Source organism: Kogia breviceps, chromosome 6, assembly GCF_026419965.1.
Source record: "Kogia breviceps isolate mKogBre1 chromosome 6, mKogBre1 haplotype 1, whole genome shotgun sequence".
In the NCBI taxonomy this organism is placed as follows: domain Eukaryota; kingdom Metazoa; phylum Chordata; class Mammalia; order Artiodactyla; family Physeteridae; genus Kogia; species Kogia breviceps.
Genome location: NC_081315.1, coordinates 49,921,638 through 49,948,333, shown reverse-complemented (window position 1 = coordinate 49,948,333; position 26,696 = coordinate 49,921,638).

Here is a 26,696-nt window from a genome sequence, read left to right as displayed (position 1 = left end):
AAACGATACCTATCGCCCCAAAATATATTGAGGTCAGGCTACGAAGAGGCGCTGAACGCAAGGCAGAACTGCAGGAAACGGATGTCAACGGGTACATCGGAATGGCCCCGATAGCACATGAAAAGCGCCAGAACGTGGACAATGATGCGGTTGGCCAAAAAGGGCGTATGCGTTTTTTCCTGAATATATTCAGGAAAAAACGCATACGCCCTTTTTGGCCAACCAAGCAACCTGGGAGAGCAAATCAGCACTACAAAGAAATCTCTCGCCCCCCCCCCGGGGGCAAAAGGGCCAGGCGAAAAAAGTCTAAAAACCAGAAAGGCAGGACAGGCCACGGAGTCAAGGGAGCCTTGTTAAGCTGATGGGCGGGATGTCAATGGCCAACAGCCAATCTTCACAAGTGTATCCTCTTTCCCAAACCATGTAAAACACAGAACCACAGAGCATAGGACACTTCCACACATGGGCGTTGACCTTGGGAAAATGAAAAAATCAACCAGACACAGGGACCCCAAAGTTGAGGGCTGCTGTCTTGACAAGAACCTCCACTCCGGTACACGTTTCATATCCCAGGAAAGAGCCAAGTGGACAAAGACGAGTGGACAAGTGGACAAAGACAAGTGGACAAGTGGACAAGTGGTGCTACGTAGGTCCAATGGAGTGTCACTCAGCCATGAAATCCACGTCATGAGGCTGGTAGCAGCATCCTGAGTGGATTTAGGTACGATCATCCTCAGTGAAATAAGTCCCACAAAAAAAGAAACTTATGATATCACTTATCGAGGGAATGTAAAAATCGCTCCCCATGCACTGAATCCCCAAACAGAACAGAGTCACGCTTTTAGAAAACACACTTATGCCTGCTTCAGGGGAAAGGTGAGGTGGGGTGACGCATAAAACTCGAGTTTGAAATGAGCACAGATACCCTTCCGAAAACCGAATATGGAATGGACACGACCTACTCCTTGCTCAATCAACTGGACTCACCAGACCCTGTTCATCGCACAAGTATCTATCCGACTAGTAAGCATCTTAAAAGCTAAGTCTTGATATCTCTGTGTAAGTGCATCAAGTGTGTGTAAAGCGGCCTAAAACCAGCAGGGAAAATCAGCTCAGACCCATTCTGAGGATACATTTCCAACATAAAGAAGAAACAAGCAGGGCAAAACAGAGAGAAATTCTTCCAAAATGCGTTCAGGGACTGGCATGCAACCAGGATTGACCACATCTACAGCCCCAGCGGCAGAAGACATAAGGCTGGACACTCTTGGGGCTGAGACGATTCGTGAGGTTGGGAAAGCAAATGCAGACCCTTGAAAGGAATCCTGCGTGCTCCCCATTCCATGGGTCCCAACTCTCCAGGTTCAACGCAATCTTCCGACAGCGAAAGCACTCATTGGAAACCCAGCGGATGCTACACCGTGGGATCGGGAAAGCTTTCTGAAACTCACCTCAGTTTTCATCTCCTGGTGCTCGTGTTCTCCATTCAGGCCCCCTTACTAACAATCTCCCCACTTGGAGACTCGGCGCCTTTCCATGCCTCTTTCGTACCGTCGGCAATTTGTCCGCAGGATGAACTGCAAGAGGGGGAACCAATGAGAGACTCGCTGGAGGTGTTTGGTCGGGCACATGTCACTCTCATTTCCCATCACGAAGAAGAATTCACCAGAGGTTCAGCCTGCCACCCCGGATCGACAATAGGGCGTGAAGCCATCCAGCCGTGTTGCGTCCCACTCACAAAAAAGCGACTTGGGAAATGGAGCTCAGGGGCACTGCACTTCCCAAACCTGCAGAGTTCTAAACGATAACTATCGCCCCAAAATATATTGAGGTCAGGCTACGAAGAGGCGCTGAACGCAAGGCAGAACTGCAGGAAACGGATGTCAACGGGTACATCGGAATGGCCCCGATAGCACATGAAAAGCGCCAGAACGTGGACAATGATGCGGTTGGCCAAAAAGGGCGTATGCGTTTTTTCCTGAATATATTCAGGAAAAAACGCATACGCCCTTTTTGGCCAACCAAGCAACCTGGGAGAGCAAATCAGCACTACAAAGAAATCTCTCGCCCACCCCGGGGCAAAAGGGCCAGGCGAAAAAAGTCTAAAAACCAGAAAGGCAGGACAGGCCACGGAGTCAAGGGAGCCTTGTTAAGCTGATGGGCGGGATGTCAATGGCCAACAGCCAATCTTCACAAGTGTATCCTCTTTCCCAAACCATGTAAAACACAGAACCACAGAGCATAGGGCACTTCCACACGTGGGCGTTGACCTTGGGAAAATCAAAAAATCAACCAGACACAGGGACCCCAAAGTTGAGGGCTGCTGTCTTGACAAGAACCTCCACTCCGGTACACGTTTCATATCCCAGGAAAGAGCCAAGTGGACAAAGACGAGTGGATAAGTGGACAAGTGGACAAGTGGTGCTACGTAGGTCCAATGGAGTGTCACTCAGCCATGAAATCCACGTCATGAGGCTGGTAGCAGCATCCTGAGTGGATTTAGGTACGATCATCCTCAGTGAAATAAGTCCCACAAAAAAAGAAACTTATGATATCACTTATCGATGGAATGTAAAAATCGCTCCCCATGCACTGAATCCCCAAACAGAACAGAGTCACGCTTTTAGAAAACACACTTATGCCTGCTTCAGGGGAAAGGTGAGGTGGGGTGACGCATAAAACTCGAGTTTGAAATGAGCACAGATACCCTTCCGAAAACCGAATATGGAATGGACACGACCTACTCCTTGCTCAATCAACTGGACTCACCAGACCCTGTTCATCGCACAAGTATCTATCCGACTAGTAAGCATCTTTAAAGCTAAGTCTTGATATCTCTGTGTAAGTGCATCAAGTGTGTGTAAAGCGGCCTAAAACCAGCAGGGAAAATCAGCTCAGACCCATTCTGAGGATACATTTCCAACATAAAGAAGAAACAAGCAGGGCAAAACAGAGAGAAATTCTTCCAAAATGCGTTCAGGGACTGGCATGCAACCAGGATTGACCACATCTACAGCCCCAGCGGCAGAAGACATAAGGCTGGACACTCTTGGGGCTGAGACGATTGGTGAGGTTGGGAAAGCAAATGCAGACCCTTGAAAGGAATCCTGCGTGCTCCCCATTCCATGGGTCCCAACTCTCCAGGTTCAACGCAATCTTCCGACAGCGAAAGCACTCATTGGAAACCCAGCGGTTGCTACACCGTGGGATCGGGAAAGCTTTCTGAAACTCACCTCAGTTTTCATCTCCTGGTGCTCGTGTTCTCCATTCAGGCCCCCTTACTAACAATCTCCCCACTTGGAGACTCGGCGCCTTTCCATGCCTCTTTCGTACCGTCTGCAATTTGTCCGCAGGATGAACTGCAAGAGGGGGAACCAATGAGAGACTCGCTGGAGGTGTTTGGTCGGGCACATGTCACTCTCATTTCCCATCACGAAGAAGAATTCACCAGCGGTTCAGCCTGCCACCCCGGATCGACAATAGGACGTGAAGCCATCCAGCCGTGTTGCGTCCCACTCACAAAAAAGCGACTTGGGAAATGGAGCTCAGGGGCACTGCACTTCCCAAACCTGCAGAGTTCTAAACGATAACTATCGCCCCAAAATATATTGAGGTCAGGCTACGAAGAGGCGTTGAACGCAAGGCAGAATTGCAGGAAACGGATGTCAACGGCTACATCGGAATGGCCCCGATAGCACATGAAAAGCGCCAGAACGTGGACAAATATGCGGTTGGCCAAAAAGGGCGTATGCGTTTTTTCCTGAATATATTCAGGAAAAAACGCATACGCCCTTTTTGGCCAACCAAGCAACCTGGGAGAGCAAATCAGCACTACAAAGAAATCTCTCGCCCCCCCCCCCCGGGGCAAAAGGGCCAGGCGAAAAAAGTCTAAAAACCAGAAAGGCAGGACAGCCCACGGAGTCAAGGGAGCCTTGTTAAGCTGATGGGCAGGATGTCAATGGCCAACAGCCAATCTTCACAAGTGTATCCTCTTTCCCAAACCATGTAAAACACAGAACCACAGAGCATAGGGCACTGCCACACATGGGCGTTGACCTTGGGAAAATGAAAAAATCAACCAGACACAGGGACCCCAAAGTTGAGGGCTGCTGTCTTGACAAGAACCTCCACTCCGGTACACGTTTCATATCCCAGGAAAGAGCCAAGTGGACAAGTGGACAAAGACAAGTGGACAAGTGGACAAGTGGTGCTACGTAGGTCCAATGGAGTGTCACTCAGCCATGAAATCCACGTCATGAGGCTGGTAGCAGCATCCTGAGTGGATTTAGGTACGATCATCCTCAGTGAAATAAGTCCCACAAAAAAAGAAACTTATGATATCACTTATCGAGGGAATGTAAAAATCGCTCCCCATGCACTGAATCCCCAAACAGAACAGAGTCACGCTTTTAGAAAACACACTTATGCCTGCTTCAGGGGAAAGGTGAGGTGGGGTGACGCATAAAACTCGAGTTTGAAATGAGCACAGATACCCTTCCGAAAACCGAATATGGAATGGACACGACCTACTCCTTGCTCAATCAACTGGACTCACCAGACCCTGTTCATCGCACAAGTATCTATCCGACTAGTAAGCATCTTAAAAGCTAAGTCTTGATATCTCTGTGTAAGTGCATCAAGTGTGTGTCAAGCGGCCTAAAACCAGCAGGGAAAATCAGCTCAGACCCATTCTGAGGATACATTTCCAACATAAAGAAGAAACAAGCAGGGCAAAACAGAGAGAAATTCTTCCAAAATGCGTTCAGGGACTGGCATGCAACCAGGATTGACCACATCTACAGCCCCAGCGGCAGAAGACATAAGGCTGGACACTCGTGGGGCTGAGACGATTGGTGAGGTTGGGAAAGCAAATGCAGACCCTTGAAAGGAATCCTGCGTGCTCCCCATTCCATGGGTCCCAACTCTCCAGGTTCAACGCAATCTTCCGACAGCGAAAGCACTCATTGGAAACCCAGCGGATGCTACACCGTGGGATCGGGAAAGCTTTCTGAAACTCACCTCAGTTTTCATCTCCTGGTGCTCGTGTTCTCCATTCAGGCCCCCTTACTAACAATCTCCCCACTTGGAGACTCGGCGCCTTTCCATGCCTCTTTCGTACCGTCTGCAATTTGTCCGCAGGATGAACTGCAAGAGGGGGAACCAATGAGAGACTCGCTGGAGGTGTTTGGTCGGGCACATGTCACTCTCATTTCCCATCACGAAGAAGAATTCACCAGCGGTTCAGCCTGCCACCCCGGATCGACAATAGGGCGTGAAGCCATCCAGCCGTGTTGCGTCCCACTCACAAAAAAGCGACTTGGGAAATGGAGCTCAGGGGCACTGCACTTCCCAAACCTGCAGAGTTCTAAACGATAACTATCGCCCCAAAATATATTGACGTCAGGCTACGAAGAGGCGCTGAACGCAAGGCAGAACTGCAGGAAACGGATGTCAACGGGTACAGCGGAATGGCTCCGATAGCACATGAAAAGCGCCAGAACGTGGACAATGATGCGGTTGGCCAAAAAGAGCGTATGCGTTTTTTCCTGAATATATTCAGGAAAAAACGCATACGCCCTTTTTGGCCAACCAAGCAACCTGGGAGAGCAAATCAGCACTACAAAGAAATCTCTCGCCCCCCCCCGGGGCAAAAGGGCCAGGCGAAAAAAGTCTAAAAACCAGAAAGGCAGGACAGCCCACGGAGTCAAGGGAGCCTTGTTAAGCTGATGGGCGGGATGTCAATGGCCAACAGCCAATCTTCACAAGTGTATCCTCTTTCCCAAACCATGTAAAACACAGAACCACAGAGCATAGGGCACTTCCACACATGGGCGTTGACCTTGGGAAAATGAAAAAATCAACCAGACACGGGGACCCCAAAGTTGAGGGCTGCTGTCTTGACAAGAACCTCCACTCCGGTACACGTTTCATATCCCAGGAAAGAGCCAAGTGGACAAGTGGACAAAGACAAGTGGACAAGTGGACAAGTGGTGCTACGTAGGTCCAATGGAGTGTCACTCAGCCATGAAATCCACGTCATGAGGCTGGTAGCAGCATCCTGAGTGGATTTAGGTACGATCATCCTCAGTGAAATAAGTCCCACAAAAAAAGAAACTTATGATATCACTTATCGAGGGAATGTAAAAATCGCTCCCCATGCACTGAATCCCCAAACAGAACAGAGTCACGCTTTTAGAAAACACACTTATGCCTGCTTCAGGGGAAAGGTGAGGTGGGGTGACGCATAAAACTCGAGTTTGAAATGAGCACAGATACCCTTCCGAAAACCGAATATGGAATGGACACGACCTACTCCTTGCTCAATCAACTGGACTCACCAGACCCTGTTCATCGCACAAGTATCTATCCGACTAGTAAGCATCTTAAAAGCTAAGTCTTGATATCTCTGTGTAAGTGCATCAAGTGTGTGTCAAGCGGCCTAAAACCAGCAGGGAAAATCAGCTCAGACCCATTCTGAGGATACATTTCCAACATAAAGAAGAAACAAGCAGGGCAAAACAGAGAGAAATTCTTCCAAAATGCGTTCAGGGACTGGCATGCAACCAGGATTGACCACATCTACAGCCCCAGCGGCAGAAGACATAAGGCTGGACACTCGTGGGGCTGAGACGATTGGTGAGGTTGGGAAAGCAAATGCAGACCCTTGAAAGGAATCCTGCGTGCTCCCCATTCCATGGGTCCCAACTCTCCAGGTTCAACGCAATCTTCCGACAGCGAAAGCACTCATTGGAAAACCAGCGGATGCTACACCGTGGGATCGGGAAAGCTTTCTGAAACTCACCTCAGTTTTCATCTCCTGGTGCTCGTGTTCTCCATTCAGGCCCCCTTACTAACAATCTCCCCACTTGGAGACTCGGCGCCTTTCCATGCCTCTTTCGTACCGTCTGCAATTTGTCCGCAGGATGAACTGCAAGAGGGGGAACCAATGAGAGACTCGCTGGAGGTGTTTGGTCGGGCACATGTCACTCTCATTTCCCATCACGAAGAAGAATTCACCAGCGGTTCAGCCTGCCACCCCGGATCGACAATAGGGCGTGAAGCCATCCAGCCGTGTTGCGTCCCACTCACAAAAAAGCGACTTGGGAAATGGAGCTCAGGGGCACTGCACTTCCCAAACCTGCAGAGTTCTAAACGATAACTATCGCCCCAAAATATATTGACGTCAGGCTACGAAGAGGCGCTGAACGCAAGGCAGAACTGCAGGAAACGGATGTCAACGGGTACAGCGGAATGGCTCCGATAGCACATGAAAAGCGCCAGAACGTGGACAATGATGCGGTTGGCCAAAAAGGGCGTATGCGTTTTTTCCTGAATATATTCAGGAAAAAACGCATACGCCCTTTTTGGCCAACCAAGCAACCTGGGAGAGCAAATCAGCACTACAAAGAAATCTCTCGCCCCCCCCCGGGGCAAAAGGGCCAGGCGAAAAAAGTCTAAAAACCAGAAAGGCAGGACAGCCCACGGAGTCAAGGGAGCCTTGTTAAGCTGATGGGCGGGATGTCAATGGCCAACAGCCAATCTTCACAAGTGTATCCTCTTTCCCAAACCATGTAAATCACAGAACCACAGAGCATAGGGCACTTCCACACATGGGCGTTGACCTTGGGAAAATGAAAAAATCAACCAGACACGGGGACCCCAAAGTTGAGGGCTGCTGTCTTGACAAGAACCTCCACTCCGGTACACGTTTCATATCCCAGGAAAGAGCCAAGTGGACAAGTGGACAAAGACAAGTGGACAAGTGGACAAGTGGTGCTACGTAGGTCCAATGGAGTGTCACTCAGCCATGAAATCCACGTCATGAGGCTGGTAGCAGCATCCTGAGTGGATTTAGGTACGATCATCCTCAGTGAAATAAGTCCCACAAAAAAAGAAACTTATGATATCACTTATCGAGGGAATGTAAAAATCGCTCCCCATGCACTGAATCCCCAAACAGAACAGAGTCACGCTTTTAGAAAACACACTTATGCCTGCTTCAGGGGAAAGGTGAGGTGGGGTGACGCATAAAACTCGAGTTTGAAATGAGCACAGATACCCTTCCGAAAACCGAATATGGAATGGACACGACCTACTCCTTGCTCAATCAACTGGACTCACCAGACCCTGTTCATCGCACAAGTATCTATCCGACTAGTAAGCATCTTAAAAGCTAAGTCTTGATATCTCTGTGTAAGTGCATCAAGTGTGTGTCAAGCGGCCTAAAACCAGCAGGGAAAATCAGCTCAGACCCATTCTGAGGATACATTTCCAACATAAAGAAGAAACAAGCAGGGCAAAACAGAGAGAAATTCTTCCAAAATGCGTTCAGGGACTGGCATGCAACCAGGATTGACCACATCTACAGCCCCAGCGGCAGAAGACATAAGGCTGGACACTCGTGGGGCTGAGACGATTGGTGAGGTTGGGAAAGCAAATGCAGACCCTTGAAAGGAATCCTGCGTGCTCCCCATTCCATGGGTCCCAACTCTCCAGGTTCAACGCAATCTTCCGACAGCGAAAGCACTCATTGGAAACCCAGCGGATGCTACACCGTGGGATCGGGAAAGCTTTCTGAAACTCACCTCAGTTTTCATCTCCTGGTGCTCGTGTTCTCCATTCAGGCCCCCTTACTAACAATCTCCCCACTTGGAGACTCGGCGCCTTTCCATGCCTCTTTCGTACCGTCTGCAATTTGTCCGCAGGATGAACTGCAAGAGGGGGAACCAATGAGAGACTCGCTGGAGGTGTTTGGTCGGGCACATGTCACTCTCATTTCCCATCACGAAGAAGAATTCACCAGCGGTTCAGCCTGCCACCCCGGATCGACAATAGGGCGTGAAGCCATCCAGCCGTGTTGCGTCCCACTCACAAAAAAGCGACTTGGGAAATGGAGCTCAGGGGCACTGCACTTCCCAAACCTGCAGAGTTCTAAACGATAACTATCGCCCCAAAATATATTGACGTCAGGCTACGAAGAGGCGCTGAACGCAAGGCAGAACTGCAGGAAACGGATGTCAACGGGTACAGCGGAATGGCTCCGATAGCACATGAAAAGCGCCAGAACGTGGACAATGATGCGGTTGGCCAAAAAGAGCGTATGCGTTTTTTCCTGAATATATTCAGGAAAAAACGCATACGCCCTTTTTGGCCAACCAAGCAACCTGGGAGAGCAAATCAGCACTACAAAGAAATCTCTCGCCCCCCCCGGGGCAAAAGGGCCAGGCGAAAAAAGTCTAAAAACCAGAAAGGCAGGACAGGCCACGGAGTCAAGGGAGCCTTGTTAAGCTGATGGGCGGGATGTCAATGGCCAACAGCCAATCTTCACAAGTGTATCCTCTTTCCCAAACCATGTAAAACACAGAACCACAGAGCATAGGGCACTTCCACACATGGGCGTTGACCTTGGGAAAATGAAAAAATCAACCAGACACGGGGACCCCAAAGTTGAGGGCTGCTGTCTTGACAAGAACCTCCACTCCGGTACACGTTTCATATCCCAGGAAAGAGCCAAGTGGACAAGTGGACAAAGACAAGTGGACAAGTGGACAAGTGGTGCTACGTAGGTCCAATGGAGTGTCACTCAGCCATGAAATCCACGTCATGAGGCTGGTAGCAGCATCCTGAGTGGATTTAGGTACGATCATCCTCAGTGAAATAAGTCCCACAAAAAAAGAAACTTATGATATCAATTATCGAGGGAATGTAAAAATCGCTCCCCATGCACTGAATCCCCAAACAGAACAGAGTCACGCTTTTAGAAAACACACTTATGCCTGCTTCAGGGGAAAGGTGAGGTGGGGTGACGCATAAAACTCGAGTTTGAAATGAGCACAGATACCCTTCCGAAAACCGAATATGGAATGGACACGACCTACTCCTTGCTCAATCAACTGGACTCACCAGACCCTGTTCATCGCACAAGTATCTATCCGACTAGTAAGCATCTTAAAAGCTAAGTCTTGATATCTCTGTGTAAGTGCATCAAGTGTGTGTCAAGCGGCCTAAAACCAGCAGGGAAAATCAGCTCAGACCCATTCTGAGGATACATTTCCAACATAAAGAAGAAACAAGCAGGGCAAAACAGAGAGAAATTCTTCCAAAATGCGTTCAGGGACTGGCATGCAACCAGGATTGACCACATCTACAGCCCCAGCGGCAGAAGACATAAGGCTGGACACTCGTGGGGCTGAGACGATTGGTGAGGTTGGGAAAGCAAATGCAGACCCTTGAAAGGAATCCTGCGTGCTCCCCATTCCATGGGTCCCAACTCTCCAGGTTCAACGCAATCTTCCGACAGCGAAAGCACTCATTGGAAAACCAGCGGATGCTACACCGTGGGATCGGGAAAGCTTTCTGAAACTCACCTCAGTTTTCATCTCCTGGTGCTCGTGTTCTCCATTCAGGCCCCCTTACTAACAATCTCCCCACTTGGAGACTCGGCGCCTTTCCATGCCTCTTTCGTACCGTCTGCAATTTGTCCGCAGGATGAACTGCAAGAGGGGGAACCAATGAGAGACTCGCTGGAGGTGTTTGGTCGGGCACATGTCACTCTCATTTCCCATCACGAAGAAGAATTCACCAGCGGTTCAGCCTGCCACCCCGGATCGACAATAGGGCGTGAAGCCATCCAGCCGTGTTGCGTCCCACTCACAAAAAAGCGACTTGGGAAATGGAGCTCAGGGGCACTGCACTTCCCAAACCTGCAGAGTTCTAAACGATAACTATCGCCCCAAAATATATTGACGTCAGGCTACGAAGAGGCGCTGAACGCAAGGCAGAACTGCAGGAAACGGATGTCAACGGGTACAGCGGAATGGCTCCGATAGCACATGAAAAGCGCCAGAACGTGGACAATGATGCGGTTGGCCAAAAAGGGCGTATGCGTTTTTTCCTGAATATATTCAGGAAAAAACGCATACGCCCTTTTTGGCCAACCAAGCAACCTGGGAGAGCAAATCAGCACTACAAAGAAATCTCTCGCCCCCCCCCCGGGGCAAAAGGGCCAGGCGAAAAAAGTCTAAAAACCAGAAAGGCAGGACAGCCCACGGAGTCAAGGGAGCCTTGTTAAGCTGATGGGCGGGATGTCAATGGCCAACAGCCAATCTTCACAAGTGTATCCTCTTTCCCAAACCATGTAAATCACAGAACCACAGAGCATAGGGCACTTCCACACATGGGCGTTGACCTTGGGAAAATGAAAAAATCAACCAGACACGGGGACCCCAAAGTTGAGGGCTGCTGTCTTGACAAGAACCTCCACTCCGGTACACGTTTCATATCCCAGGAAAGAGCCAAGTGGACAAGTGGACAAAGACAAGTGGACAAGTGGACAAGTGGTGCTACGTAGGTCCAATGGAGTGTCACTCAGCCATGAAATCCACGTCATGAGGCTGGTAGCAGCATCCTGAGTGGATTTAGGTACGATCATCCTCAGTGAAATAAGTCCCACAAAAAAAGAAACTTATGATATCACTTATCGAGGGAATGTAAAAATCGCTCCCCATGCACTGAATCCCCAAACAGAACAGAGTCACGCTTTTAGAAAACACACTTATGCCTGCTTCAGGGGAAAGGTGAGGTGGGGTGACGCATAAAACTCGAGTTTGAAATGAGCACAGATACCCTTCCGAAAACCGAATATGGAATGGACACGACCTACTCCTTGCTCAATCAACTGGACTCACCAGACCCTGTTCATCGCACAAGTATCTATCCGACTAGTAAGCATCTTCAAAGCTAAGTCTTGATATCTCTGTGTAAGTGCATCAAGTGTGTGTCAAGCGGCCTAAAACCAGCAGGGAAAATCAGCTCAGACCCATTCTGAGGATACATTTCCAACATAAAGAAGAAACAAGCAGGGCAAAACAGAGAGAAATTCTTCCAAAATGCGTTCAGGGACTGGCATGCAACCAGGATTGACCACATCTACAGCCCCAGCGGCAGAAGACATAAGGCTGGACACTCTTGGGGCTGAGACGATTGGTGAGGTTGGGAAAGCAAATGCAGACCCTTGAAAGGAATCCTGCGTGCTCCCCATTCCATGGGTCCCAACTCTCCAGGTTCAACGCAATCTTCCGACAGCGAAAGCACTCATTGGAAACCCAGCGGATGCTACACCGTGGGATCGGGAAAGCTTTCTGAAACTCACCTCAGTTTTCATCTCCTGGTGCTCGTGTTCTCCATTCAGGCCCCCTTACTAACAATCTCCCCACTTGGAGACTCGGCGCCTTTCCATGCCTCTTTCGTACCGTCTGCAATTTGTCCGCAGGATGAACTGCAAGAGGGGGAACCAATGAGAGACTCGCTGGAGGTGTTTGGTCGGGCACATGTCACTCTCATTTCCCATCACGAAGAAGAATTCACCAGCGGTTCAGCCTGCCACCCCGGATCGACAATAGGGCGTGAAGCCATCCAGCCGTGTTGCGTCCCACTCACAAAAAAGCGACTTGGGAAATGGAGCTCAGGGGCACTGCACTTCCCAAACCTGCAGAGTTCTAAACGATAACTATCGCCCCAAAATATATTGAGGTCAGGCTACGAAGAGGCGCTGAACGCAAGGCAGAACTGCAGGAAACGGATGTCAACGGGTACATCGGAATGGCCCCGATAGCACATGAAAAGCGCCAGAACGTGGACAATGATGCGGTTGGCCAAAAAGGGCGTATGCGTTTTTTCCTGAATATATTCAGGAAAAAACGCATACGCCCTTTTTGGCCAACCAAGCAACCTGGGAGAGCAAATCAGCACTACAAAGAAATCTCTCGCCCCCCCCCCCCGGGGCAAAAGGGCCAGGCGAAAAAAGTCTAAAAACCAGAAAGGCAGGACAGCCCACGGAGTCAAGGGAGCCTTGTTAAGCTGATGGGCGGGATGTCAATGGCCAACAGCCAATCTTCACAAGTGTATCCTCTTTCCCAAACCATGTAAAACACAGAACCACAGAGCATAGGGCACTTCCACACATGGGCGTTGACCTTGGGAAAATGAAAAAATCAACCAGACACAGGGACCCCAAAGTTGAGGGCTGCTGTCTTGACAAGAACCTCCACTCCGGTACACGTTTCATATCCCAGGAAAGAGCCAAGTGGACAAGTGGACAAAGACAAGTGGACAAGTGGACAAGTGGTGCTACGTAGGTCCAATGGAGTGTCACTCAGCCATGAAATCCACGTCATGAGGCTGGTAGCAGCATCCTGAGTGGATTTAGGTACGATCATCCTCAGTGAAATAAGTCCCACAAAAAAAGAAACTTATGATATCACTTATCGAGGGAATGTAAAAATCGCTCCCCATGCACTGAATCCCCAAACAGAACAGAGTCACGCTTTTAGAAAACACACTTATGCCTGCTTCAGGGGAAAGGTGAGGTGGGGTGACGCATAAAACTCGAGTTTGAAATGAGCACAGATACCCTTCCGAAAACCGAATATGGAATGGACACGACCTACTCCTTGCTCAATCAACTGGACTCACCAGACCCTGTTCATCGCACAAGTATCTATCCGACTAGTAAGCATCTTAAAAGCTAAGTCTTGATATCTCTGTGTAAGTGCATCAAGTGTGTGTAAAGCGGCCTAAAACCAGCAGGGAAAATCAGCTCAGACCCATTCTGAGGATACATTTCCAACATAAAGAAGAAACAAGCAGGGCAAAACAGAGAGAAATTCTTCCAAAATGCGTTCAGGGACTGGCATGCAACCAGGATTGACCACATCTACAGCCCCAGCGGCAGAAGACGTAAGGCTGGACACTCGTGGGGCTGAGACGATTGGTGAGGTTGGGAAAGCAAATGCAGACCCTTGAAAGGAATCCTGCGTGCTCCCCATTCCATGGGTCCCAACTCTCCAGGTTCAACGCAATCTTCCGACAGCGAAAGCACTCATTGGAAACCCAGCGGATGCTACACCGTGGGATCGGGAAAGCTTTCTGAAACTCACCTCAGTTTTCATCTCCTGGTGCTCGTGTTCTCCGTTCAGGCCCCCTTACTAACAATCTCCCCACTTGGAGACTCGGCGCCTTTCCATGCCTCTTTCGTACCGTCTGCAATTTGTCCGCAGGATGAACTGCAAGAGGGGGAACCAATGAGAGACTCGCTGGAGGTGTTTGGTCGGGCACATGTCACTCTCATTTCCCATCACGAAGAAGAATTCACCAGCGGTTCAGCCTGCCACCCCGGATCGACAATAGGGCGTGAAGCCATCCAGCCGTGTTGCGTCCCACTCACAAAAAAGCGACTTGGGAAATGGAGCTCAGGGGCACTGCACTTCCCAAACCTGCAGAGTTGTAAACGATAACTATCGCCCCAAAATATATTGAGGTCAGGCTACGAACAGGCGCTGAACGCAAGGCAGAACTGCAGGAAACGGATGTCAACGGGTACATCGGAATGGCCCCGATAGCACATGAAAAGCGCCAGAACGTGGACAATGATGCGGTTGGCCAAAAAGGGCGTATGCGTTTTTTCCTGAATATATTCAGGAAAAAACGCATACGCCCTTTTTGGCCAACCAAGCAACCTGGGAGAGCAAATCAGCACTACAAAGAAATCTCTCGCCCCCCCCCGGGGCAAAAGGGCCAGGCGAAAAAAGTCTAAAAACCAGAAAGGCAGGACAGCCCACGGAGTCAAGGGAGCCTTGTTAAGCTGATGGGCGGGATGTCAATGGCCAACAGCCAATCTTCACAAGTGTATCCTCTTTCCCAAACCATGTAAAACACAGAACCACAGAGCATAGGGCACTTCCACACATGGGCGTTGACCTTGGGAAAATGAAAAATTCAACCAGACACAGGGACCCCAAAGTTGAGGGCTGCTGTCTTGACAAGAACCTCCACTCCGGTACACGTTTCATATCCCAGGAAAGAGCCAAGTGGACAAAGACGAGTGGATAAGTGGACAAGTGGACAAGTGGTGCTACGTAGGTCCAATGGAGTGTCACTCAGCCATGAAATCCACGTCATGAGGCTGGTAGCAGCATCCTGAGTGGATTTAGGTACGATCATCCTCAGTGAAATAAGTCCCACAAAAAAAGAAACTTATGATATCACTTATCGAGGGAATGTAAAAATCGCTCCCCATGCACTGAATCCCCAAACAGAACAGAGTCACGCTTTTAGAAAACACACTTATGCCTGCTTCAGGGGAAAGGTGAGGTGGGGTGACGCATAAAACTCGAGTTTGAAATGAGCACAGATACCCTTCCGAAAACCGAATATGGAATGGACACGACCTACTCCTTGCTCAATCAACTGGACTCACCAGACCCTGTTCATCGCACAAGTATCTATCCGACTAGTAAGCATCTTCAAAGCTAAGTCTTGATATCTCTGTGTAAGTGCATCAAGTGTGTGTAAAGCGGCCTAAAACCAGCAGGGAAAATCAGCTCAGACCCATTCTGAGGATACATTTCCAACATAAAGAAGAAACAAGCAGGGCAAAACAGAGAGAAATTCTTCCAAAATGCGTTCAGGGACTGGCATGCAACCAGGATTGACCACATCTACAGCCCCAGCGGCAGAAGACGTAAGGCTGGACACTCGTGGGGCTGAGACGATTGGTGAGGTTGGGAAAGCAAATGCAGACCCTTGAAAGGAATCCTGCGTGCTCCCCATTCCATGGGTCCCAACTCTCCAGGTTCAACGCAATCTTCCGACAGCGAAAGCACTCATTGGAAACCCAGCGGATGCTACACCGTGGGATCGGGAAAGCTTTCTGAAACTCACCTCAGTTTTCATCTCCTGGTGCTCGTGTTCTCCATTCAGGCCCCCTTACTAACAATCTCCCCACTTGGAGACTCGGCGCCTTTCCATGCCTCTTTCGTACCGTCTGCAATTTGTCCGCAGGATGAACTGCAAGAGGGGGAACCAATGAGAGACTCGCTGGAGGTGTTTGGTCGGGCACATGTCACTCTCATTTCCCATCACGAAGAAGAATTCACCAGCGGTTCAGCCTGCCACCCCGGATCGACAATAGGACGTGAAGCCATCCAGCCGTGTTGCGTCCCACTCACAAAAAAGCGACTTGGGAAATGGAGCTCAGGGGCACTGCACTTCCCAAACCTGCAGAGTTCTAAACGATAACTATCGCCCCAAAATATATTGAGGTCAGGCTACGAAGAGGCGTTGAACGCAAGGCAGAATTGCAGGAAACGGATGTCAACGGCTACATCGGAATGGCCCCGATAGCACATGAAAAGCGCCAGAACGTGGACAAATATGCGGTTGGCCAAAAAGGGCGTATGCGTTTTTTCCTTCAGGAAAAAACGCATAGGCCCTTTTTGGCCAACCAAGCAACCTGGGAGAGCAAATCAGCACTACAAAGAAATCTCTCGCCCCCCCCCCCCCGGGGCAAAAGGGCCAGGCGAAAAAAGTCTAAAAACCAGAAAGGCAGGACAGCCCACGGAGTCAAGGGAGCCTTGTTAAGCTGATGGGCAGGATGTCAATGGCCAACAGCCAATCTTCACAAGTGTATCCTCTTTCCCAAACCATGGAAAACACAGAACCACAGAGCATAGGGCACTTCCACACATGGGCGTTGACCTTGGGAAAATGAAAAAATCAACCAGACACAGGGACCCCAAAGTTGAGGGCTGCTGTCTTGACAAGAACCTCCACTCCGGTACACGTTTCATATCCCAGGAAAGAGCCAAGTGGACAAGTGGACAAAGACAAGTGGACAAGTGGACAAGTGGTGCTACGTAGGTCCAATGGAGTGTCACTCAGCCATGAAATCCACGTCATGAGGCTGGTAGCAGCATCCTGAGTGGATTTAGGTACGATCATCCTCAGTGAAATAAGTCCCACAAAAAAAGAAACTTATGATATCACTTATCGAGGGAATGTAAAAATCGCTCCCCATGCACTGAATCCCCAAACAGAACAGAGTCACGCTTTTAGAAAACACACTTATGCCTGCTTCAGGGGAAAGGTGAGGTGGGGTGACGCATAAAACTCGAGTTTGAAATGAGCACAGATACCCTTCCGAAAACCGAATATGGAATGGACACGACCTACTCCTTGCTCAATCAACTGGACTCACCAGACCCTGTTCATCGCACAAGTATCTATCCGACTAGTAAGCATCTTCAAAGCTAAGTCTTGATATCTCTGTGTAAGTGCATCAAGTGTGTGTCAAGCGGCCTAAAACCAGCAGGGAAAATCAGCTCAGACCCATTCTGAGGATACATTTCCAACATAAAGAAGAAACAAGCAGGGCAAAACAGAGAGAAATTCTTCCAAAATGCGTTCAGGGACTGGCATGCAACCAGGATTGACCACATCTACAGCCCCAGCGGCAGAAGACATAAGGCTGGACACTCTTGGGGCTGAGACGATTGGTGAGGTTGGGAAAGCAAATGCAGACCCTTGAAAGGAATCCTGCGTGCTCCCCATTCCATGGGTCCCAACTCTCCAGGTTCAACGCAATCTTCCGACAGCGAAAGCACTCATTGGAAACCCAGCGGATGCTACACCGTGGGATCGGGAAAGCTTTCTGAAACTCACCTCAGTTTTCATCTCCTGGTGCTCGTGTTCTCCATTCAGGCCCCCTTACTAACAATCTCCCCACTTGGAGACTCGGCGCCTTTCCATGCCTCTTTCGTACCGTCTGCAATTTGTCCGCAGGATGAACTGCAAGAGGGGGAACCAATGAGAGACTCGCTGGAGGTGTTTGGTCGGGCACATGTCACTCTCATTTCCCATCACGAAGAAGAATTCACCAGCGGTTCAGCCTGCCACCCCGGATCGACAATAGGGCGTGAAGCCATCCAGCCGTGTTGCGTCCCACTCACAAAAAAGCGACTTGGGAAATGGAGCTCAGGGGCACTGCACTTCCCAAACCTGCAGAGTTCTAAACGATAACTATCGCCCCAAAATATATTGAGGTCAGGCTACGAAGAGGCGCTGAACGCAAGGCAGAACTGCAGGAAACGGATGTCAACTGGTACAGCGGAATGGCCCCGATAGCACATGAAAAGCGCCAGAACGTGGACAATGATGCGGTTGGCCAAAAAGGGCGTATGCGTTTTTTCCTGAATATATTCAGGAAAAAACGCATACGCCCTTTTTGGCCAACCAAGCAAGCTGGGAGAGCAAATCAGCACTACAAAGAAATCTCTCGCCCCCCCCCCCCCCCGGGGCAAAAGGGCCAGGCGAAAAAAGTCTAAAAACCAGAAAGGCAGGACAGGCCACGGAGTCAAGGGAGCCTTGTTAAGCTGATGGGCGGGATGTCAATGGCCAACAGCCAATCTTCACAAGTGTATCCTCTTTCCCAAACCATGTAAAACACAGAACCACAGAGCATAGGGCACTTCCACACATGGGCGTTGACCTTGGGAAAATGAAAAAATCAACCAGACACAGGGACCCCAAAGTTGAGGGCTGCTGTCTTGACAAGAACCTCCACTCCGGTACACGTTTCATATCCCAGGAAAGAGCCAAGTGGACAAGTGGACAAAGACAAGTGGACAAGTGGACAAGTGGTGCTACGTAGGTCCAATGGAGTGTCACTCAGCCATGAAATCCACGTCATGAGGCTGGTAGCAGCATCCTGAGTGGATTTAGGTACGATCATCCTCAGTGAAATAAGTCCCACAAAAAAAGAAACTTATGATATCACTTATCGAGGGAATGTAAAAATCGCTCCCCATGCACTGAATCCCCAAACAGAACAGAGTCACGCTTTTAGAAAACACACTTATGCCTGCTTCAGGGGAAAGGTGAGGTTGGGTGACGCATAAAACTCGAGTTTGAAATGAGCACAGATACCCTTCCGAAAACCGAATATGGAATGGACACGACCTACTCCTTGCTCAATCAACTGGACTCACCAGACCCTGTTCATCGCACAAGTATCTATCCGACTAGTAAGCATCTTCAAAGCTAAGTCTTGATATCTCTGTGTAAGTGCATCAAGTGTGTGTAAAGCGGCCTAAAACCAGCAGGGAAAATCAGCTCAGACCCATTCTGAGGATACATTTCCAACATAAAGAAGAAACAAGCAGGGCAAAACAGAGAGAAATTCTTCCAAAATGCGTTCAGGGACTGGCATGCAACCAGGATTGACCACATCTACAGCCCCAGCGGCAGAAGACATAAGGCTGGACACTCGTGGGGCTGAGACGATTGGTGAGGTTGGGAAAGCAAATGCAGACCCTTGAAAGGAATCCTGCGTGCTCCCCATTCCATGGGTCCCAACTCTCCAGGTTCAACGCAATCTTCCGACAGCGAAAGCACTCATTGGAAAACCAGCGGATGCTACACCGTGGGATCGGGAAAGCTTTCTGAAACTCACCTCAGTTTTCATCTCCTGGTGCTCGTGTTCTCCATTCAGGCCCCCTTACTAACAATCTCCCCACTTGGAGACTCGGCGCCTTTCCATGCCTCTTTCGTACCGTCTGCAATTTGTCCGCAGGATGAACTGCAAGAGGGGGAACCAATGAGAGACTCGCTGGAGGTGTTTGGTCGGGCACATGTCACTCTCATTTCCCATCACGAAGAAGAATTCACCAGCGGTTCAGCCTGCCACCCCGGATCGACAATAGGGCGTGAAGCCATCCAGCCGTGTTGCGTCCCACTCACAAAAAAGCGACTTGGGAAATGGAGCTCAGGGGCACTGCACTTCCCAAACCTGCAGAGTTCTAAACGATAACTATCGCCCCAAAATATATTGACGTCAGGCTACGAAGAGGCGCTGAACGCAAGGCAGAACTGCAGGAAACGGATGTCAACGGGTACAGCGGAATGGCTCCGATAGCACATGAAAAGCGCCAGAACGTGGACAATGATGCGGTTGGCCAAAAAGGGCGTATGCGTTTTTTCCTGAATATATTCAGGAAAAAACGCATACGCCCTTTTTGGCCAACCAAGCAACCTGGGAGAGCAAATCAGCACTACAAAGAAATCTCTCGCCCCCCCCCGGGGCAAAAGGGCCAGGCGAAAAAAGTCTAAAAACCAGAAAGGCAGGACAGGCCACGGAGTCAAGGGAGCCTTGTTAAGCTGATGGGCGGGATGTCAATGGCCAACAGCCAATCTTCACAAGTGTATCCTCTTTCCCAAACCATGTAAAACACAGAACCACAGAGCATAGGGCACTTCCACACATGGGCGTTGACCTTGGGAAAATGAAAAAATCAACCAGACACGGGGACCCCAAAGTTGAGGGCTGCTGTCTTGACAAGAACCTCCACTCCGGTACACGTTTCATATCCCAGGAAAGAGCCAAGTGGACAAGTGGACAAAGACAAGTGGACAAGTGGACAAGTGGTGCTACGTAGGTCCAATGGAGTGTCACTCAGCCATGAAATCCACGTCATGAGGCTGGTAGCAGCATCCTGAGTGGATTTAGGTACGATCATCCTCAGTGAAATAAGTCCCACAAAAAAAGAAACTTATGATATCACTTATCGAGGGAATGTAAAAATCGCTCCCCATGCACTGAATCCCCAAACAGAACAGAGTCACGCTTTTAGAAAACACACTTATGCCTGCTTCAGGGGAAAGGTGAGGTGGGGTGACGCATAAAACTCGAGTTTGAAATGAGCACAGATACCCTTCCGAAAACCGAATATGGAATGGACACGACCTACTCCTTGCTCAATCAACTGGACTCACCAGACCCTGTTCATCGCACAAGTATCTATCCGACTAGTAAGCATCTTCAAAGCTAAGTCTTGATATCTCTGTGTAAGTGCATCAAGTGTGTGTCAAGCGGCCTAAAACCAGCAGGGAAAATCAGCTCAGACCCATTCTGAGGATACATTTCCAACATAAAGAAGAAACAAGCAGGGCAAAACAGAGAGAAATTCTTCCAAAATGCGTTCAGGGACTGGCATGCAACCAGGATTGACCACATCTACAGCCCCAGCGGCAGAAGACATAAGGCTGGACACTCGTGGGGCTGCGACGATTGGTGAGGTTGGGAAAGCAAATGCAGACCCTTGAAAGGAATCCTGCGTGCTCCCCATTCCATGGGTCCCAACTCTCCAGGTTCAACGCAATCTTCCGACAGCGAAAGCACTCATTGGAAACCCAGCGGATGCTACACCGTGGGATCGGGAAAGCTTTCTGAAACTCACCTCAGTTTTCATCTCCTGGTGCTCGTGTTCTCCATTCAGGCCCCCTTACTAACAATCTCCCCACTTGGAGACTCGGCGCCTTTCCATGCCTCTTTCGTACCGTCTGCAATTTGTCCGCAGGATGAACTGCAAGAGGGGGAACCAATGAGAGACTCGCTGGAGGTGTTTGGTCGGGCACATGTCACTCTCATTTCCCATCACGAAGAAGAATTCACCAGCGGTTCAGCCTGCCACCCCGGATCGACAATCGGGCGTGAAGCCATCCAGCCGTGTTGCGTCCCACTCACAAAAAAAGCGACTTGGGAAATGGAGCTCAGGGGCACTGCACTTCCCAAACCTGCAGAGTTCTAAACGATAACTATCGCCCCAAAATATATTGAGGTCAGGCTACGAAGAGGCGCTGAACGCAAGGCAGAACTGCAGGAAACGGATGTCAACGGGTACATCGGAATGGCCCCGATAGCACATGAAAAGCGCCAGAACGTGGACAATGATGCGGTTGGCCAAAAAGGGCGTATGCGTTTTTTCCTGAATATATTCAGGAAAAAACGCATACGCCCTTTTTGGCCAACCAAGCAACCTGTGAGAGCAAATCAGCACTACAAAGAAATCTCTCGCCCCCCCCGGGGAAAAAGGGCCAGGCGAAAAAAGTCTAAAAACCAGAAAGGCAGGACAGGCCACGGAGTCAAGGGAGCCTTGTTAAGCTGATGGGCGGGATGTCAATGGCCAACAGCCAATCTTCACAAGTGTATCCTCTTTCCCAAACCATGTAAAACACAGAACCACAGAGCATAGGGCACTTCCACACATGGGCGTTGACCTTGGGAAAATGAAAAAATCAACCAGACACAGGGACCCCAAAGTTGAGGGCTGCTGTCTTGACAAGAACCTCCACTCCGGTACACGTTTCATATCCCAGGAAAGAGCCAAGTGGACAAGTGGACAAAGACAAGTGGACAAGTGGACAAGTGGTGCTACGTAGGTCCAATGGAGTGTCACTCAGCCATGAAATCCACGTCATGAGGCTGGTAGCAGCATCCTGAGTGGATTTAGGTACGATCATCCTCAGTGAAATAAGTCCCACAAAAAAAGAAACTTATGATATCACTTATCGAGGGAATGTAAAAATCGCTCCCCATGCACTGAATCCCCAAACAGAACAGAGTCACGCTTTTAGAAAACACACTTATGCCTGCTTCAGGGGAAAGGTGAGGTGGGGTGACGCATAAAACTCGAGTTTGAAATGAGCACAGATACCCTTCCGAAAACCGAATATGGAATGGACACGACCTACTCCTTGCTCAATCAACTGGACTCACCAGACCCTGTTCATCGCACAAGTATCTATCCGACTAGTAAGCATCTTCAAAGCTAAGTCTTGATATCTCTGTGTAAGTGCATCAAGTGTGTGTCAAGCGGCCTAAAACCAGCAGGGAAAATCAGCTCAGACCCATTCTGAGGATACATTTCCAACATAAAGAAGAAACAAGCAGGGCAAAACAGAGAGAAATTCTTCCAAAATGCGTTCAGGGACTGGCATGCAACCAGGATTGACCACATCTACAGCCCCAGCGGCAGAAGACATAAGGCTGGACACTCGTGGGGCTGAGACGATTGGTGAGGTTGGGAAAGCAAATGCAGACCCTTGAAAGGAATCCTGCGTGCTCCCCATTCCATGGGTCCCAACTCTCCTGGTTCAACGCAATCTTCCGACAGCGAAAGCACTCATTGGAAACCCAGCGGATGCTACACCGTGGGATCGGGAAAGCTTTCTGAAACTCACCTCAGTTTTCATCTCCTGGTGCTCGTGTTCTCCATTCAGGCCCCCTTACTAACAATCTCCCCACTTGGAGACTCGGCGCCTTTCCATGCCTCTTTCGTACCGTCTGCAATTTGTCCGCAGGATGAACTGCAAGAGGGGGAACCAATGAGAGACTCGCTGGAGGTGTTTGGTCGGGCACATGTCACTCTCATTTCCCATCACGAAGAAGAATTCACCAGCGGTTCAGCCTGCCACCCCGGATCGACAATAGGGCGTGAAGCCATCCAGCCGTGTTGCGTCCCACTCACAAAAAAGCGACTTGGGAAATGGAGCTCAGGGGCACTGCACTTCCCAAACCTGCAGAGTTCTAAACGATAACTATCGCCCCAAAATATATTGAGGTCAGGCTACGAACAGGCGCTGAACGCAAGGCAGAACTGCAGGAAACGGATGTCAACGGGTACATCGGAATGGCCCCGATAGCACATGAAAAGCGCCAGAACGTGGACAATGATGCGGTTGGCCAAAAAGGGCGTATGCGTTTTTTTCCTGAATATATTCAGGAAAAAACGCATACGCCCTTTTTGGCCAACCAAGCAACCTGTGAGAGCAAATCAGCACTACAAAGAAATCTCTCGCCCCCCCCCCCCCCGGGGCAAAAGGGCCAGGCGAAAAAAGTCTAAAAACCAGAAAGGCAGGACAGCCCACGGAGTCAAGGGAGCCTTGTTAAGCTGATGGGCGGGATGTCAATGGCCAACAGCCAATCTTCACAAGTGTATCCTCTTTCCCAAACCATGTAAAACACAGAACCACAGAGCATAGGGCACTTCCACACATGGGCGTTGACCTTGGGAAAATGAAAAAATCAACCAGACACAGGGACCCCAAAGTTGAGGGCTGCTGTCTTGACAAGAACCTCCACTCCGGTACACGTTTCATATCCCAGGAAAGAGCCAAGTGGACAAGTGGACAAAGACAAGTGGACAAGTGGACAAGTGGTGCTACGTAGGTCCAATGGAGTGTCACTCAGCCATGAAATCCACGTCATGAGGCTGGTAGCAGCATCCTGAGTGGATTTAGGTACGATCATCCTCAGTGAAATAAGTCCCACAAAAAAAGAAACTTATGATATCACTTATCGAGGGAATGTAAAAATCGCTCCCCATGCACTGAATCCCCAAACAGAACAGAGTCACGCTTTTAGAAAACACACTTATGCCTGCTTCAGGGGAAAGGTGAGGTGGGGTGACGCATAAAACTCGAGTTTGAAATGAGCACAGATACCCTTCCGAAAACCGAATATGGAATGGACACGACCTACTCCTTGCTCAATCAACTGGACTCACCAGACCCTGTTCATCGCACAAGTATCTATCCGACTAGTAAGCATCTTCAAAGCTAAGTCTTGATATCTCTGTGTAAGTGCATCAAGTGTGTGTCAAGCGGCCTAAAACCAGCAGGGAAAATCAGCTCAGACCCATTCTGAGGATACATTTCCAACATAAAGAAGAAACAAGCAGGGCAAAACAGAGAGAAATTCTTCCAAAATGCGTTCAGGGACTGGCATGCAACCAGGATTGACCACATCTACAGCCCCAGCGGCAGAAGACATAAGGCTGGACACTCGTGGGGCTGAGACGATTGGTGAGGTTGGGAAAGCAAATGCAGACCCTTGAAAGGAATCCTGCGTGCTCCCCATTCCATGGGTCCCAACTCTCCAGGTTCAACGCAATCTTCCGACAGCGAAAGCACTCATTGGAAACCCAGCGGATGCTACACCGTGGGATCGGGAAAGCTTTCTGAAACTCACCTCAGTTTTCATCTCCTGGTGCTCGTGTTCTCCATTCAGGCCCCCTTACTAACAATCTCCCCACTTGGAGACTCGGCGCCTTTCCATGCCTCTTTCGTACCGTCTGCAATTTGTCCGCAGGATGAACTGCAAGAGGGGGAACCAATGAGAGACTCGCTGGAGGTGTTTGGTCGGGCACATGTCACTCTCATTTCCCATCACGAAGAAGAATTCACCAGCGGTTCAGCCTGCCACCCCGGATCGACAATAGGGCGTGAAGCCATCCAGCCGTGTTGCGTCCCACTCACAAAAAAGCGACTTGGGAAATGGAGCTCAGGGGCACTGCACTTCCCAAACCTGCAGAGTTCTAAACGATAACTATCGCCCCAAAATATATTGAGGTCAGGCTACGAACAGGCGCTGAACGCAAGGCAGAACTGCAGGAAACGGATGTCAACGGGTACATCGGAATGGCCCCGATAGCACATGAAAAGCGCCAGAACGTGGACAATGATGCGGTTGGCCAAAAAGGGCGTATGCGTTTTTTCCTGAATATATTCAGGAAAAAACGCATACGCCCTTTTTGGCCAACCAAGCAACCTGGGAGAGCAAATCAGCACTACAAAGAAATCTCTCGCCCCCCCCGGGGAAAAAGGGCCAGGCGAAAAAAGTCTAAAAACCAGAAAGGCAGGACAGGCCACGGAGTCAAGGGAGCCTTGTTAAGCTGATGGGCGGGATGTCAATGGCCAACAGCCAATCTTCACAAGTGTATCCTCTTTCCCAAACCATGGAAAACACAGAACCACAGAGCATAGGGCACTTCCACACATGGGCGTTGACCTTGGGAAAATGAAAAAATCAACCAGACACAGGGACCCCAAAGTTGAGGGCTGCTGTCTTGACAAGAACCTCCACTCCGGTACACGTTTCATATCCCAGGAAAGAGCCAAGTGGACAAGTGGACAAAGACAATTGGACAAGTGGACAAGTGGTGCTACGTAGGTCCAATGGAGTGTCACTCAGCCATGAAATCCACGTCATGAGGCTGGTAGCAGCATCCTGAGTGGATTTAGGTACGATCATCCTCAGTGAAATAAGTCCCACAAAAAAAGAAACTTATGATATCACTTATCGAGGGAATGTAAAAATCGCTCCCCATGCACTGAATCCCCAAACAGAACAGAGTCACGCTTTTAGAAAACACACTTATGCCTGCTTCAGGGGAAAGGTGAGGTGGGGTGACGCATAAAACTCGAGTTTGAAATGAGCACAGATACCCTTCCGAAAACCGAATATGGAATGGACACGACCTACTCCTTGCTCAATCAACTGGACTCACCAGACCCTGTTCATCGCACAAGTATCTATCCGACTAGTAAGCATCTTAAAAGCTAAGTCTTGATATCTCTGTGTAAGTGCATCAAGTGTGTGTCAAGCGGCCTAAAACCAGCAGGGAAAATCAGCTCAGACCCATTCTGAGGATACATTTCCAACATAAAGAAGAAACAAGCAGGGCAAAACAGAGAGAAATTCTTCCAAAATGCGTTCAGGGACTGGCATGCAACCAGGATTGACCACATCTACAGCCCCAGCGGCAGAAGACATAAGGCTGGACACTCTTGGGGCTGAGACGATTGGTGAGGTTGGGAAAGCAAATGCAGACCCTTGAAAGGAATCCTGCGTGCTCCCCATTCCATGGGTCCCAACTCTCCAGGTTCAACGCAATCTTCCGACAGCGAAAGCACTCATTGGAAACCCAGCGGATGCTACACCGTGGGATCGGGAAAGCTTTCTGAAACTCACCTCAGTTTTCATCTCCTGGTGCTCGTGTTCTCCATTCAGGCCCCCTTACTAACAATCTCCCCACTTGGAGACTCGGCGCCTTTCCATGCCTCTTTCGTACCGTCTGCAATTTGTCCGCAGGATGAACTGCAAGAGGGGGAACCAATGAGAGACTCGCTGGAGGTGTTTGGTCGGGCACATGTCACTCTCATTTCCCATCACGAAGAAGAATTCACCAGCGGTTCAGCCTGCCACCCCGGATCGACAATAGGGCGTGAAGCCATCCAGCCGT